The sequence below is a fragment of the Dasypus novemcinctus genome, chromosome 13 (assembly GCF_030445035.2).
Source record: "Dasypus novemcinctus isolate mDasNov1 chromosome 13, mDasNov1.1.hap2, whole genome shotgun sequence".
Lineage (NCBI taxonomy): Eukaryota > Metazoa > Chordata > Mammalia > Cingulata > Dasypodidae > Dasypus > Dasypus novemcinctus.
Genome location: NC_080685.1, coordinates 43,546,689 through 43,561,791, shown reverse-complemented (window position 1 = coordinate 43,561,791; position 15,103 = coordinate 43,546,689). Strand labels below are relative to the sequence as shown.

The 15,103-nt window shown below is 39.3% G+C and overlaps 1 long non-coding RNA gene across 1 annotated transcript in view; it reads right to left on the bottom strand.

The window, feature by feature from the left end:
* Positions 1 to 1,509: 1,509 nt before the first annotated feature.
* Positions 1,510 to 15,103, bottom strand: part of LOC131280917 (uncharacterized) — a 94,030-nt gene continuing 80,436 nt past the window's right edge. Inside the window, exon 3 of the long non-coding RNA XR_011645476.1 lies at positions 1,510 to 2,530. This is a non-coding gene — a long non-coding RNA (uncharacterized lncRNA). The remainder of the gene's footprint in view (positions 2,531 to 15,103) is intronic.

The window sequence follows — 15,103 nt, the reverse complement described above, 5'->3', positions numbered from 1 at the left end:
CAGAATGACTAACATGCAAGGAGGAGTCAGTATGTCTTTTGAATGAATTAATGAATGAACTAATGAATATGGAAGAGAAAAGAAGGTACCAACAAGTAGACTTCACTTCCACCATTTTGGATGGAAAGGTGGTATTCCCTTGATTGTACTGATGTGGTCATGTCTCTGATTTCTGAATGTATTACTGCACTATCCTTCCAGAGCAACGATCTGCATCTACTCCAAAGGTATCTTTTAACCAGATTAGCTAACTTATTAAATGAGCTAATTCATTAAACTTATCTGCACCTTGTTTAATAATAATAATATTTCACATCTTAGTATACATAAAAGTGCTCTGAAAATTTTAAAACTCTCTGTGTAAAGGCAAGGCCTAATTGGCAGAGGACACCCAGCTGCACTCTGCTCACCTTGTTTCCACTTTGCTCCTTTTCTTTCTCCTTTCTGTCTCTCCAGGCCTGGCTTACCAACACATAAGAAAATTACCCAAGTTCATTTAAATTATTAAGAGGACTGTCAGCACTGGTGACCTCAACAAGGACTTTTGCATCTCTGCTCTCTACAAAGCAAGGCAAGCTGCCTGTGCTATTCCCTGTGCTGTGTCATTCTCTCTTGGGAGGCTGGTCACTAAATCCCACAGCTAGCGATGTTCAAATCACATTTGAGCCTACTGTAGCAATTACACTGCAGATTCGGAATTGTAATTTTAAGCTGTCCTCCTTCCACTAAAAAACAAAGAAAACACGTTTAGTAAAATTCAGAGTTGGAACAGAATCAAGGAATTTCATTTTCTCAGGATCTGTAATAATTTTCTTTCTTCTATGTCATATGGATTATTTTATACAGATTTCAGTCTGACCAAGTTCTGGCCCAGTTAGCATTTAGGGATGAAGTCAGCATGAGTATGCAACTGCAGCTGTCGCCAAACAAGAAACATTGCCGTTGACAGTCTTTTGTTTGCCTGTCTTCTCTCCTAAGTAGCTGTGCTTCTGAACTAGACAAGGAACATAACATTTTGCCTCCAACTGAAATGTTTTACTTCAGAGTGTTTCATGCACCATGGTCTATTCTCTATTTGTTTATCTCATTTTCCAACCGAAAAAAAAATAAATGTTATCACACTTCAGCATGTCTCTGAAGCATTGTAGCTCGCTGTACTGCTGTTCTAACTACTTTCAACCTTGTATCGATCAGAAATTGCTTTGACAGTTTGTACGTATTGTTTTGAAATGATGACCAGATGATATTAATGGTCCTTCAACATCTAGCTCTGCACTCATTATCAATCATGTTCTCATATATTGTTAGGCAGCACGGTATGTTGTTGTCTCCAGACCACCAACAGCAACAGCAGCTGTGAATGAAAATTCTTGGGCCCTACCTCAGAAATAGTGATTGTGAAATTCTGTGGGTGGGGCCCAGGAATCTGTTTTATAAACTCTCCAGGTAAATTGTGCTGCCTGCTGAAGTTTGAGAAGCACTGATACAGTAGAAATTGCAAGAATGAGCTCTAGTCAGAAAATCAGTTTATTTTCTTGATTTGTTACTTTGTAATCTTTGACAAGTTACTTCATTTCTAAAAACTTCCCTTTCTTCAACTGTTAAATAACATCTACATCATAGGATGGTTCTGAAAATAGTAAATATGTATTGACACACAGTAGTTGTTAAATAAATATCAATTCCCTTCCTCTCCTATTCTGGACAAAGCTCTCTGATTCATCCTGAAGTTCATCATTTAGGTATTAGGAGTTCTAAAAGTAGGAACTCCTAATCTCCAAGGATGCTTTCAAGTAAAAATGGAAAGATAAGATCCAGAAAAAGCAAATATATTAGTGGTTTCCTATGGATAGGCTGGTTAGGGGGGGAAGCCCGGGAGTGACTTCATATGCATATATGGTTTCTTTTGGGAGTGAGGAGAATATCTTAAAATTGATTATGGTGAGGGTTGCATAATTCTGTGAATATACTAAAAGTCATTGAATTGAACAATTTAAATTGGTGAATTGAATAGTTAGTGAATTGTATCTCAGTAAAGCTGTTAAAGAAAAATAGGTATCAACCAGCAAACTAGGAACGGGGAATAGAAATGCACAAGACAGAGAAAAGACTGAGAATTAAAAAGACAATGTCGAGGACTTTGTAACCTATAAATCATTACACAACTGCAAGTTAATAATTTTGTTGAATTAAATATATTGCTTTTTGTATCCACCCACCCCCCCAAAAAATATAATAGTCACACAAGAACCATTAAATTTTAGTTGGTCCAAACTTCAAAAATCTAGTAGGCCCTAAAAAGCCTTCCTACACTTTAAAAAAGGTAATAAGATACAGATTTTAGTTCTATAGACTTTTCTGATTTCCTCTCCCCTCCCCATACCAGAGTGTATTTTCTAATGTAATTCCATGAAAATAATACTGTCGGTCGGGCTGAGCAAGTCCTCCTGTTGTGGAGATGGAAGAGACTGGTTTGATCCCTGTATGCCTCTTCTGAGATGCTGGATCTTCAATTGATTGGTCATCAGATCTGGAGAAATCAGATACAAAAAAACTGACATACAGATAAGGTATAAATATAGGCATAGGCATAGACATAGATAGACAGACAGACAGATAGATAGATATCTAAGTATCTTAACAGGGAGTATGGGAGGCAGATGTAGTTCAAATGGTTGAAATGCCTGCTTCCCATGTATGAAGTCCCAGGTTTGATCCTCAGTATCTCCTAAAAACACAAAAAACCATCTCTCATTGGGGAGTGGATGTAGCTCAGTGGTTGAGCACCTGCTTCCCGTGTATGAGGTCCTGGGTCAATCCCTGCTACCTCCTAAAAAGAAGAGAAGAGAGAGAGAGTGTGTGTTATAAATGTCAAACTACTGTTGCTGAAAGAGCACGATAGGCCCATTTACACTTCTAACTATAGTTCTAGGATTTCATTTCAACAGCATTTTTCCTTATCCCACACTGGAAATTCATAAAGTAGAATGCAATAGAGAATAAATTTAATATGACATTGAATTAGGATAAGGATACAATAGAATAAAAGAATCCTTCAGCTTTTGAGTAAGTATTAAATGGCTCAGTCAACTCTAGTCAAAGTTAAATACTTCTCACGGAGACTTTTCCTATTTTTCCTCTACAGACCGCCCTTTTATTTTCATTTTTATTTATTTATTTCTCTCCCCTGCCCCTGCCTCCCCCACCCCACCAGTTGTCTGCTTTGTCCGCTCTCTGTGTCCATTCGCTGTGTGTTCTTCTGTGACCACTTCAATCCTTATCAGCGGCACCAGGAATCTGTTTCTTTTTGTTGCGTCATCTTGCTGTGTCAGCTCTCTGTGTGTGTGGCGCCATTCTTGGGCAGGCTGCACTTTGCTTCGCGCTGGGCAGCTCTCCTTATGGAGCACACTCCTTGCGCCACGCAGGAGACACCCCTGCATGGCACGGCACTCCTTGCATGCATCAGCACTGTGCATGGGCCAGCTCCACATGGGTCAAGGAGGCTGGGGGTTTGAACCATGGACCTCCCATGTGGTAGGCGGACACCCTATCCATTGGGCCAAGTCTGCTTCTCTAGATTGTCCTTTTATATTCAACTTTCAGAATATGTAACAAATTACCTGATCTAATAACAAGCCAGAAAAAATTAAGCCCCATTCCTTAAAGTACATTACTATTACTCTGGGGGCCTATCATTTCCATAGATGTTAAAGAGCTCACCTCTGTGACCTCTTTTACCATCAGCCCTGTGCTATAAAGGATAGCCACCACCAAACTTATTAGTGATGCTGATGCCTCTCTTAGCAATGAATTCCTGATGGCTTTGGTGAACAGTGTATACTCTAGGTCTCCCCATAGACCATAAATATCTACTGGGTCATCCTGTCATCAATTTCAGCATGCCCACCTGCCTCAGTCTCTTTATTCTTTCCTCTGCTGTCTCTGCAGGGCACTCAAGAATTTTCATTTCTCTGAAGAAGCCATTATTTTCCCAGACTTCTAAAGAACTTAGCAGCATGTTTGCCCAACCCTGGATTTAAAATCTTTTGCCCTGAGAAAGTGTCCCCAAGTCAACACATTTTTTTCTTACCCTGTCTTCCATTCTGGCCTCCTTGATTAAGTGCCCTTAAATGCTAATCTCAGGAACACTCCACTGATTTATGCTAAGTTTTGCAATTTTTTGTGTATAGTTTCTTTCCTCCCTTATCAGGCCCAGCACATCCCCAGGTATGAACCTGGCACCAGTGGAGAAGGTTGAGGTATGAGCAACTTCAAAAGAGGGTACCTATTGCCTTGCAAGGGAGAGGCTTCTATAGCATCATCCAGCACAGCAGAAGTGTTAACTTTTATTAGGGAAAGGTGGGATATCTCTGAAAGCCCAGAGGGTCCAGGGTGGTAGAGGTGGCAGAGGCAATATCTTCAAAAGGCATCCATTCAGATGTCTCTACCCATATTTCAGGATCCACCACCAAGGCCCTGACCTTCACATAGCATTCCTGCTTTGGCTGCACATGCAAATATCTATGGAGATGTTACTCTAATAATTATGTCTTCAGACCACCACTCAAATGTGTCTGCCCTTCTATTTCAAGAGATCACAGCCTCTGTGTAAGCTACCACAGAGGCTCTCTGGCTTTCACACTTAACTATTAACTACTTATTAACAGCCTTCAGTCTCTTATTAGTCTTCTGTGGAGTATCATTGCAACTTAACGGCAACCAAAGACCCCACTGTCTTTACAGTCTTTTTTTTTAACAGGCATTTTTATTGTTGTTATTGTTGTTTTTGAGGTACTGGGGGCAGAGATTGAACCCGGGACCTTGCATGTGGGAAGTTGGTGCTCAGCCACTGAGCCACATTGGTCCCCTGAGGTTTTGTTTTTTGTTTGTTTGTTTGTTTGCTTTTTGTTTTTTGTTGTTGTTGTTTTTAGGAGGCCCTGGGAATCAAACCTGGGACCTCACATGTGGGAAGCAGGCACTCAACCACTTGAGCCACACCAGCTCCCTGCAGGCATTTTTGAAAAGCCTAAAGCATTGCACCTGCCATGGCATTCTCCTCCAACCAGGGCAATCTCCCAGGTCACCATAAGTGAAATCTTTGGCAATTGAGCTGCAATCTTGTTCCATGCCACACTTTTCAGCCAGGACAGCACCATCTTCATCTCTTGGGCAGTAAGCGAGCCTGTCCAAATTCCAAACTTACCACCTGTTTTCTTGGACTATTCCTAGTACCACTAGTGTTAGTCTGTGTCCTCCAAGAAGCAATATCAAGATGAGATTATAAATACAAATATTTTATCAGGGGTAATGATGGTGAAAGGAAATAGGGGGAGCTGGGGAAACCTGAGAGAGCCATTGTATTAGTCAGCAAAAGGGGTACTGATGCAAAATACCACAAATTGGTTGGTTTTTATAAAGGGTATTTATTTGGGGTAGGAGTTTACACATACCAGGCCATAAAGCATAAGTTACTTCCCTCATCAAAGTCTATTTTCACGTGTTGGAGCAAGATGGCTGCCGATGGCTGTGAGAGTTCAGGCTTCCTGGGTTCCTCCTCCCTTCCAGGGTTTTGTTTCTCTCTGGGTTCAAGATTCCTTTCTTCCCAGGGCTTGCTTCTCCCTGGGCTCAGGGTTCCTCTCTTCCTGGGGCTGTCTTCTCTTTCCTCTGTAAGCTTACTTCCCAGGGCTCCAGCTTAAGGCTTTAGCATCAAACACCAACATCAAAAACCCTCCAACTCTGTCTTTTTTGCCACATCTTTTATCTTTACCCTTTGGCGGGTGGGGACTCAATGCCTTACTGATACAAGAGGTTTACATAATTACTTAATCAAGTAAACCTATGAATCCAATATAATCTAATATGCCCAAAGGAAAAGATCAGTTTATAAACATAATCCAATATGTCTTTCTGGAATTCATCAATAATATCAAACTGCTACAGCTATCAAACTACAATATTAGCCTGACCCCAAGTGAAGGAGAGAAGCAAGGAAGGTTGGATAGAAGCATCCTAGACTACTGTGCAGATTAAGGAAGGTTTAGCAACCTTGAGAACATCATATTGAGCGAAATAAACCAGACACAAAAGGATACATATTGTATGAGCTCACTGATCATAATATGTAATTAGAATAATTAGAATAAGGAAATTCAGAAACTAGAGTATAGGTTACCAGGGGCCAGGGTGGGAGTAGGGAATGGGGAGTTAACAATTAAATGGTACAGAAATTTTATTTGGGGTGATGGATAAGTTTTGATAATGGAAACTATTGTGAACATAATTAGCAGCAATGAATTATATATTCAAATATAGTTAAAAGGGGATTTTAGTTGTATATATGTGTTACTAGAATAAAATTTTTTTAAAAGTTGGGGCTGCATAAAACAGACAGTGAACCTTAATGTACACTATGGGCTATAGTTATTAGTACAATTATAATAATATTCTTTCATCAATTGTAACAAATGTACCCAGTAATGCAGGGTGTTAATAATGGTGAGTATATGGGAACTCTTTTATTTTCTGCATGAATTTTCTGTAAACCCACAACTTCTCTACTTTATTTATTTTATTTTTTTAACTTCTCTAATTTAAAGAATTATATTTTTTTAAAAAAAAGAAAGGTTCAGCAAAGCTGAAAGTTATTGACTACCAGAAAAACCCCATATCTCCCAGGAATGAGACTGCCTTAGCATCCTGAGTCATTGACTGAGAGTAACCAATGGGAAGCATGACCAAGTAACAAATGAAGAAGTTGATTTCAGGGCACATTACTTAGGGCCCTTGGTAAATTATGTTTCTTATACACAAAAGTCTTTGAGGCACTTTTCCTGACCACTATGTAATAAGAGTGACTTATTGGAATCTCCAACTAAAATGTTGAATTGTCTATTTCTCCTTTCAATTCTGTCAGTATTTTGCTTCATATATTTTGAGGCACTTTGGTTAGGTGCATATATATTTATAGTTGTTATATGTTTTGATGTATGGACCTTTCATCATTATGAAATTCCCCTATCTGTCATTAGGAATATTCCATCTCTTAAAATCTATTTACTCTGGTATTAATTTAGCCACTCCAGCTCTCTTATGATTACTGTTCACATAGTATATAATTCTTATCTTTTTATTGTATTTTATTTTTAAAATTTATTCCCCCCTTCCCCTCCTCCCACCCTGCTGTTTTTGCTGTCTGTGTAGTCTTTTCTCCTCATTTTTTTCTCCTCCAGGATTCACTGAGATTGAATCCTGGAGACCTCTGATGGGGAGAGAGGTTCCCTATCAACTGTACCACCTCAGTTCCTGGTTTCTGCTGTGCTTCACCTTGAATCTCCCCTTGTCTCTCTTTTGCTGCGTCATCATCTTGCTGCGTGACTTACTTGCACATGGCACTGGCTCACCACGTGGGCACTCGCATGGGCACTGGCTTGCTATGCAGGCACACTTTCTTTTCTTCTTTTTCACCAGGAGGACCCAGGAATTGAACCCAGGTGGAAGCTCTATCACTTGAGTCACATTCGCTTCCCTCATCTTTTTATTTTTAAACTACTTGTGCCTTTGAATTCAGAGTATGTCTCTTTTGGGCATCAAAATAGTTGAATCTTGGCTTTTTTATATTCTGACAATACTAGCAACAAGGGTGGTTTTGCTGAATATATAGAGTTCTCAGTTGACCTTTTGCTTTTTTCTTAGCACATCGAATAAGTCATCCCACTGTCTTTCTGTTCTCCATTGTTTCAAGAGAGAAGTTAGCTGCTACCAATGAATCATTTTCTCTTGCTGCTTTCAAGATTTTCCTCTTTTCTCCAGTTTTCAGAAATATGATTATGATATATCTAGGTGTAGTTCTCTTTTTGTGTATCCTACTCAGGTTTCTTTTCTTTCTTTTTTTTTTTTTTTTGTCTATAAGGTAAGGTTTTCATTAAATTTGGGAAGTTTTTAGCCATTATTTCTTCAAATGTTTTCTGCCCTTTTCTCTCTCTTTTCCTAATGGGACTCTCATTACATATAAGTTGGAATGCTTGACATTGTCCCCCAGGTCTTTGAGGTTCTGTTCATTTTTCTTTAATCTTTCTTCTTTGTTCTTTGAATTTGATACTTTCTAATAATCTATTTCAAGTTCTCTGATTATTTCTTCCACCATCTCAATCTGCTGTTGAGCCTATCTAGTGAGTTTTTTATTTAAGTTATTGTATTTTTCAATGCTGGAATTTCATTTGGTTCTTTTTTATTGCAAAATATAATTTTTTTGCCATTTAATTTGTTCTGCACCTTGGCATCAGATCTCCCAAGCTGCAAAACAAAAGTCAGACCTTATAATGCAATAGTTTTGATTATGCCTAGCTCTGAACAAACATTATACATCTTTCCTAATCTTTTTTAAATCCACTTGCAGTGAATAAATGTGAAAAAAGTGTTCAGTTGTACCTCTGAAATAATCTTAATTGGGCATAAAGATATGTGCTTATATGTGACTAATTTATTACTAATTCTTCCTAGACAACATATAATAAGGTTCCAAATCTTTTGGCCAATAAATAGCTCCTCAATACTGCTTGTTACAGAGAATAAGTTTTAACTGCAAGCTGTTCTAAGCAAAGCCATTCAAACTTATAACTCAGGTAAACAATCTTCAGTAACCTATTAGTGAATATAAAAATCTGATTTACCTACTAGGCCTATGCTTCTCAAATTTAAGTGTATGTAAGATCACCTAAGGGGAGTAAATGTGGCTCAAGTGGTTGAGCACCTGCTTCCCACATGGGAGGTCCCAGTTTCAGTTCCTGGTACCTCCTAAAAAAATGAAAAACAAAAAACAAGCAAACATGGGGAGTGGAGGTGGCTCAGTGGTTGAGTGCCTGCTTTCCATGTATGTGTCATGGGTTCAATCCCTGGTACTTCCTAAAATAAATAAATAAATAAATATTAAAAAATAAAAATAAAAACAAGCGAACAAATGAAAAAACCAACTCAGGCGAACCAATGTGGCTCAGTGGTTGAGCATTGGCTTCCCACATATGAGGTCCCAGGCTCATTCCCTAGCCCCAGTACCATAAATCCTTTTTTAAAAATCACCTGAGGAGACTGTTTTAAAAATGCAGGTTCTGATTCAGTAGCTCAAGGGGTGGAGTGAGATTGGGGGTGGTTGGGAGTTGGGACGAAGGAGAGTGGAGACGGGGTGGCACGACCCAGGAACATGCATTTTAAACAAGTTTGCCAGGTGGTGCTACTGGCGGTACTGGTACAGGTGGTTCAATACTAGCTAATCTAATTGGGTGATTGGCATCCGGTTTTCCTAGGAAGTTGAATAACAACCCAGTGGGTTCTCTCCCTCATTTGTTTTTTTTGTTTGTTTTTTTTAAAGATTTATTTTTATTTATTTAATTCCCCCCCTTCCCCCGGTTGTCTGTTCTCTGTGTCTATTTGCTGCGTCTTGTTTCTTTGTCCGCTTCTGTTGTCCTCAGCGGCACGGGAAGTGTGGGCGGCGCCATTCCTGGGCAGGCTGCACTTTCTTTTGTGCTGGGCGGCTCTCCTTAAGGGGGGAATTCCTTGCGCGTGGGGCTCCCCTACGCGGGGACACCACTGCGTGGCAGGGCACTCCTTGCGCGCATCAGCACTGCGCATGGGCCAGTTCCACACGGGTCAAGGAGGCCCGGGGTTTGAACCGCAGACCTCCCATGTGGTAGACAGACGCCCTAACCACTGGGCCAAGTCCGGTTCCCTCTCCCTCATTTGTAACTGCCCATTCTCTCACCTGTGAGCAGACCTCCAAGCCAGTTAGCTTTTTTTTCCAGCATTTATCAGAATGTTATTCCTTTTTATTGCCAAAAAAAAAACCCTTTGTATGGAATATACACATATTTATAAAAATATATCTTACTATAAATATATTTGCATATGTACATATATAAAAGGAAAATGTAACAAATGAAATCAATTAAAGTATTCCTACAAAATTTTCCAGTTTAAAATCTAACTCTCCTCATCACTTTTCAACACAGTTGTAATGAGGTTTTCACTCACTTGTCCTCTGCACCTAAATTTGGTCTTTTTTGCAGTTTGTATTTCTCTATTGAGTTTCCCTTTTTGTTGATTCATAGTTGGCATATGTTTTTTACTTCTTTGGACATATTTGTAATAGCCACTATAGTTAATCTCTGGGCACATTCAGAGTCAGCTTCTATTATTTAAACTGCTTTTTTCCCTGTACATGGGTCACACTTTTCTGTTTCTTGCATGTCTAATAATTTTTGGTGAAAAAAAAAGCTGGAAATTTTAGATAATTTTTTTTAAGATTTATTTATTTATTTATTTCTCTCCCCTCCCTCTGCACCCCAGTTGTCTGTTCTGTGTGTCTATTTGCTGCATCTTCTTTGTCCGCTTCTGTTGTTGTGAGCGGCATGGGAATCTGTGTTTCTTTTTGTTGCATCATCTTGCTGTGTCAGTTCTCCGTGTGTGAGTCACCATTCCTGGGCAGGCTGCACTTTCTTTCGTGCTGGGCGGCTCTCCTTACAGATGCACTCCTTGCACGTGGGGCTCCCCTACACGGGGGACACCCCTGCGTGGCAGGGCACTCCTTACGCGCATCAGCACTGCGCATGGGCCAGCTGCACATGGGTCAAGGAGGCCCGGGGTTTGAACTGCGGACCTCCCGTGTGGTAGACGGACACCCTAACCACTGGGCCAAGTCTACCGCCTAGATAATATTTTATATCAACTCTGAAACCAGGACCTCGCACATGGGAATCAGGCCTTCAACCACTGAGCTACATCCATTCCCTGATGATAGTTGTTTTTTTTTTTCATTTGTTTATTTTTAGGAGATAACAGGAATTGAACCTGAGACCTCGTACATGCAAAGCAGGCACTCAACCACTTAAGCTATATCCCCTCCTCTTTGTTTTATATTTTTGATGGTTGTTGGTTTTCTTAAATAACATCCCTGGACTTTAAAGTGCAGAATATCTCTCCCTGGTGTGCAGCCATTGAAGTCTCTATGATTTTCTTTCTGTTTTTAGTTTTTGTGTTTGTTTAGCCTGCTTCTCTAGGGATTGCCTCTGTGTCTGCATAGTTTATTGGTCATTCAATGATTTGGACAAAGGTTGTGCTCAAACACATTAAGCCTGCTAGCTTTTCAAACTCCACTTAATGGTGTGTGTATGGATATGTGAACATAATCAATGTTTCATCCAGTTCTCAAATCTCCCTTGTCTTTTACTTTTCACTGGGATTTCTCATGTCTCACAGGTCTAACCCCCACATGTAAAGTTTCCCAGCCAGCCAGGAATGTGTAAAGAACTCATCTCAGTCTTTCTCTGCTTCACTCATTTCCAGGATCTCCTTATTAAACTTCTGGCTGATTTACCACTTACTCCTAAATAGAACATCATCCTCAAGCTAGCAGAGCTGCACATTCTCCTTGTTTGTGCCTAAGTCCACCACTTGTAGGCTGGCCAAGTTGTGGAATTTTGCCCCACACATTCAATAGAGTCTGACTCCTCTCACAGAAGTGAAATCCAAAATTGGAAACTTTCCAGTTAAACACAACAAAATAAAATTCCAGGCCATGACACCTTCGGGTGAATTCTATCAAATGTTCAAAGAGTTAAAACCAAGATTACACAAACTCTAAGAAAAAGAAAGAATACTTCACAACTCATTTTATGAGATCAGCATAGCTTGGCAGCATATTACAAGAATAGAAAATTAACGGCCTTTACAAGAGTAGGAAATTAAAGGCCAATCTCTCTTATAATTGTATAAATTCTGAACACAATTTTAACAAACCAAATCCAGTGTAGCAGTCTGATATAGTTATGAATTCCAAAAATAGATATTGGATAATGTTTGCAATCTGGTCTATACCTGGGCATGATTGAGTTATGTATAGGGCTTTGATTGGGCCACGTCATTAAGGTGTTGAGTCCCACCCCTTGGTGGGCGGGGACGCACAGATAAAAGGCATGGCAAAGGACAGAGTTGAGGGTTCTTGGAGTTTGATGCTGAAGTCTTAAACTGGAACCCCAGGGAAAGAGACAGAGCCGTTCGCCTGATAGTCTACAGTTGATCTTGTGGAGAGAGGCAAAGCCTAGAGAGCCTCATAGTCTACAGCAGACATTGTGGAGAAAACAGAGGAGCTGAGGCCAGAGAAACCCAGGAAGACTGAACCCTCACAGACATTGGCAGCCATCTTGCTCCAACATGTGAAAATAGACTTTGGTGAGGGAGGTAACTTATGCTTTATGGCCTGGTATGTGTAAGCTCCTACCCCAAATAAATACCCTTTATAAAAACCAACCAATTTCTGGTACTTTGCATCAGTACCCCTTTTGCTGATTAATTCCTCCAGCAATACATAAGAAGGATAATACCTCACAACCAAGTTTTGGTTATTTTTTTAAAATGCAAGGTTAATTTAATCATAGGAAAAAACCTCCAGCAAATATTTTTAATAGAGAATTTATTTAGTAGAGTTGTTTCCTCTGATGTTGGGAACAACACTATTCGACATGGTTCTAGAAGTCCTATACAAGCTATAAGGCAAGAAAAAAAATAGGTACAACTATTGAAAAGAAAGAACTAAAACAGTCATTATTCACAGGTGACAAGACTGTTGCAAGTCTAAATCCAAAATAGTCTACAGATAAACTATTAAAAATAATAGGTGAATTTAGTGAGGTTGCTTTGGATAAAAGGTCAACATTCAAAAATCATCTTCATTTCTATATTCTGGCATCACACAATTAGGAATGAATTCTTTATATAATAGTTTTGCTAAGATAAAATTCACCCACTTATGTGTACCATTCAGTATTTTGCAGTATATTCACAGATTTGTGTAATCATCACCATAACCAATTTTAGAACAATTTTATCACCCCACAAAGAAACTTATACCCATTAGTATTCACTCTCTATTCCCTCCCCTCCCCTCAGTCGTAGGCAATCACTAATCTGTTTTCCATCTTTACGGATTCACAAATTCTGGACATTTCATAAAAATAGAATCAGGCAATAGGTGGTCCTTAGTGAATGATGATGGATTTTTAAAAAAAATAATAACATTTATAATAGCACCAGTAAACATTAAATACCTCTAAGTAGATCTAATACAATATGAATAAGACTTCCATATAAACAACTATAAAACAAGATTGAAAGAAATTTTAAGACCTAAACTATATTTACGTATTAGAAAACTCAAAATAGCAAAAATATCAGTTCTTCCAAAATTGATCTAAATATTCAGTGTAATCCTAATCATAACCCTGGAAGTATTTTGTGGAAACTGGCAAACCAGTTCTACAATTTACATGGTAGTTAAATGAGTCCAGAATAAACAAGACAATCTTGAAAAAGACCAAAGAATATTGGAAGGTATATTCTACTAGATGTCAAAATTATTATCAGTCTACAGTAATTAAGAAAGTATAATAATAGCATGAAGATAGATAAATAGGCTGTTGGAATAGACTTAAGAGTGGCTTAAACAACGATGTTAGGTATATGGGAATCCCCTATATTCTGTTCATGACTTTTCTATAATCTAAAGCTTCTTTGAAGACAAAATGAAAAATATAAGACACTGGGGGAATAAATGGAAGAAAATGTCAATGTACATATAAGGCAATAGATCTCACAGTGGTGAAAGACATAACGTGAAAAATTTTTTTTAATTTTATATTTTTATTACTTTTTATTATTTTAAATTAAAAGTTTTTGCATTTTATTTGCTATTTTTTTAAGATTTATTTTTATTTATTTCTCCCCCCACTCCCATTCCCCCCATTGTATGCTCTCTGTGCCCATTTGCTGTGTTCTTCTCTGTCTGCTTGTATTCTCATTAGTTGACTCTGGGAACTGATCCTGGGACCTTCCAGAGTGGAAGAGAAGCGATTACTCTCTTGTACCACCTCGTCTCCCTGTTTCTGCTACGTCTTCTTATTCTCTCTCCTCTGTGTCTCTTCTTGTGTCATCTTGCTGCACCAGCTCTCTGCGTCAGCTGGCACTCCTGCACGGGGCAGCATTCTAGTGTGGGCCGGCACTCTATGTGGGCCAGCTTGTCCTCACCAGGAGGCCCTAGGCATCGAAACCTGGACCTCTTATATGGTAGAAAGGAGCCCAATTGGTTGAGCCACATCTGGTTCCCTTATTTGTCATTTTTAAAACTATCATTATTATTTCATTTTTTAATTAATTGTATTGGGTTATTTTATTAGCTTCATTTTTGAAGAAGTTTTAGATTACAGAAGAATTACAACTGTGGCAGGGGAGGGTCTTTGATGCTGGGTGTCAGTATCAGGAATGCATGGGAGAAGGTTCACCTGGGGCATACCAAAAGGCATATGAATGTGTTCAAGTGTTCATGGGGCATTGTAAAGGTGGGTGGAGATTCATGCTATAACCCTAAGATATTGAATTCCCATCCTGGGGAGTTCTGCCACATTCTATAATGAGACATCAAGAATCTCCCGAGTACAGGGGCAGTGACTAGTGAAGGAGGATTGACTATTGATGGGTCCTTGATACTGATGACTGTACTTATGAAACTTTACTTTTGAAATTGAAACAGCCTAGTACTATAGGGTGTCTAAGAGTTACTTCCTGAGAGCCTCCTTTTTGCTCAAATGTGGCCTCTCTCTAAGCCAAACTCAGCATATAAATATATTACCTTCCCCCCAGCAAAGGACATGACTCTTGGGGATGATTCTCCCTGGAACTGAGGGATTATTACCAAGAACCAACTAGCAATGCAACTGGAAAAAGACCTTGAACAAAAGGGGAAAAGGATAAAGACAAATGAGTTTATGTGGCTAAAAGACTTCAAAGTGAGGTGGGAAGTCATTATGCATGTCTCAGCAGGATCTCATTGACTGCCAAAGTAAATATTGCCTCAAATAGTGGGGCTCCTCAGGGCTCTGGAGACATGCAGACTGTATAGGCAGGGCTGACAGCTCAGGAGTGTGGTGCCTTGCCAGTGGGCCCTACTTTGGAATTTATGCTCCCCAGTGTGACAGAGTTGGACTCAGGTGTGTTTTCCCTACACATAGCTCTTCTGTCCCTTCTATTTGAACCTATAGTTAGTACTAAATTTGATAGGTAT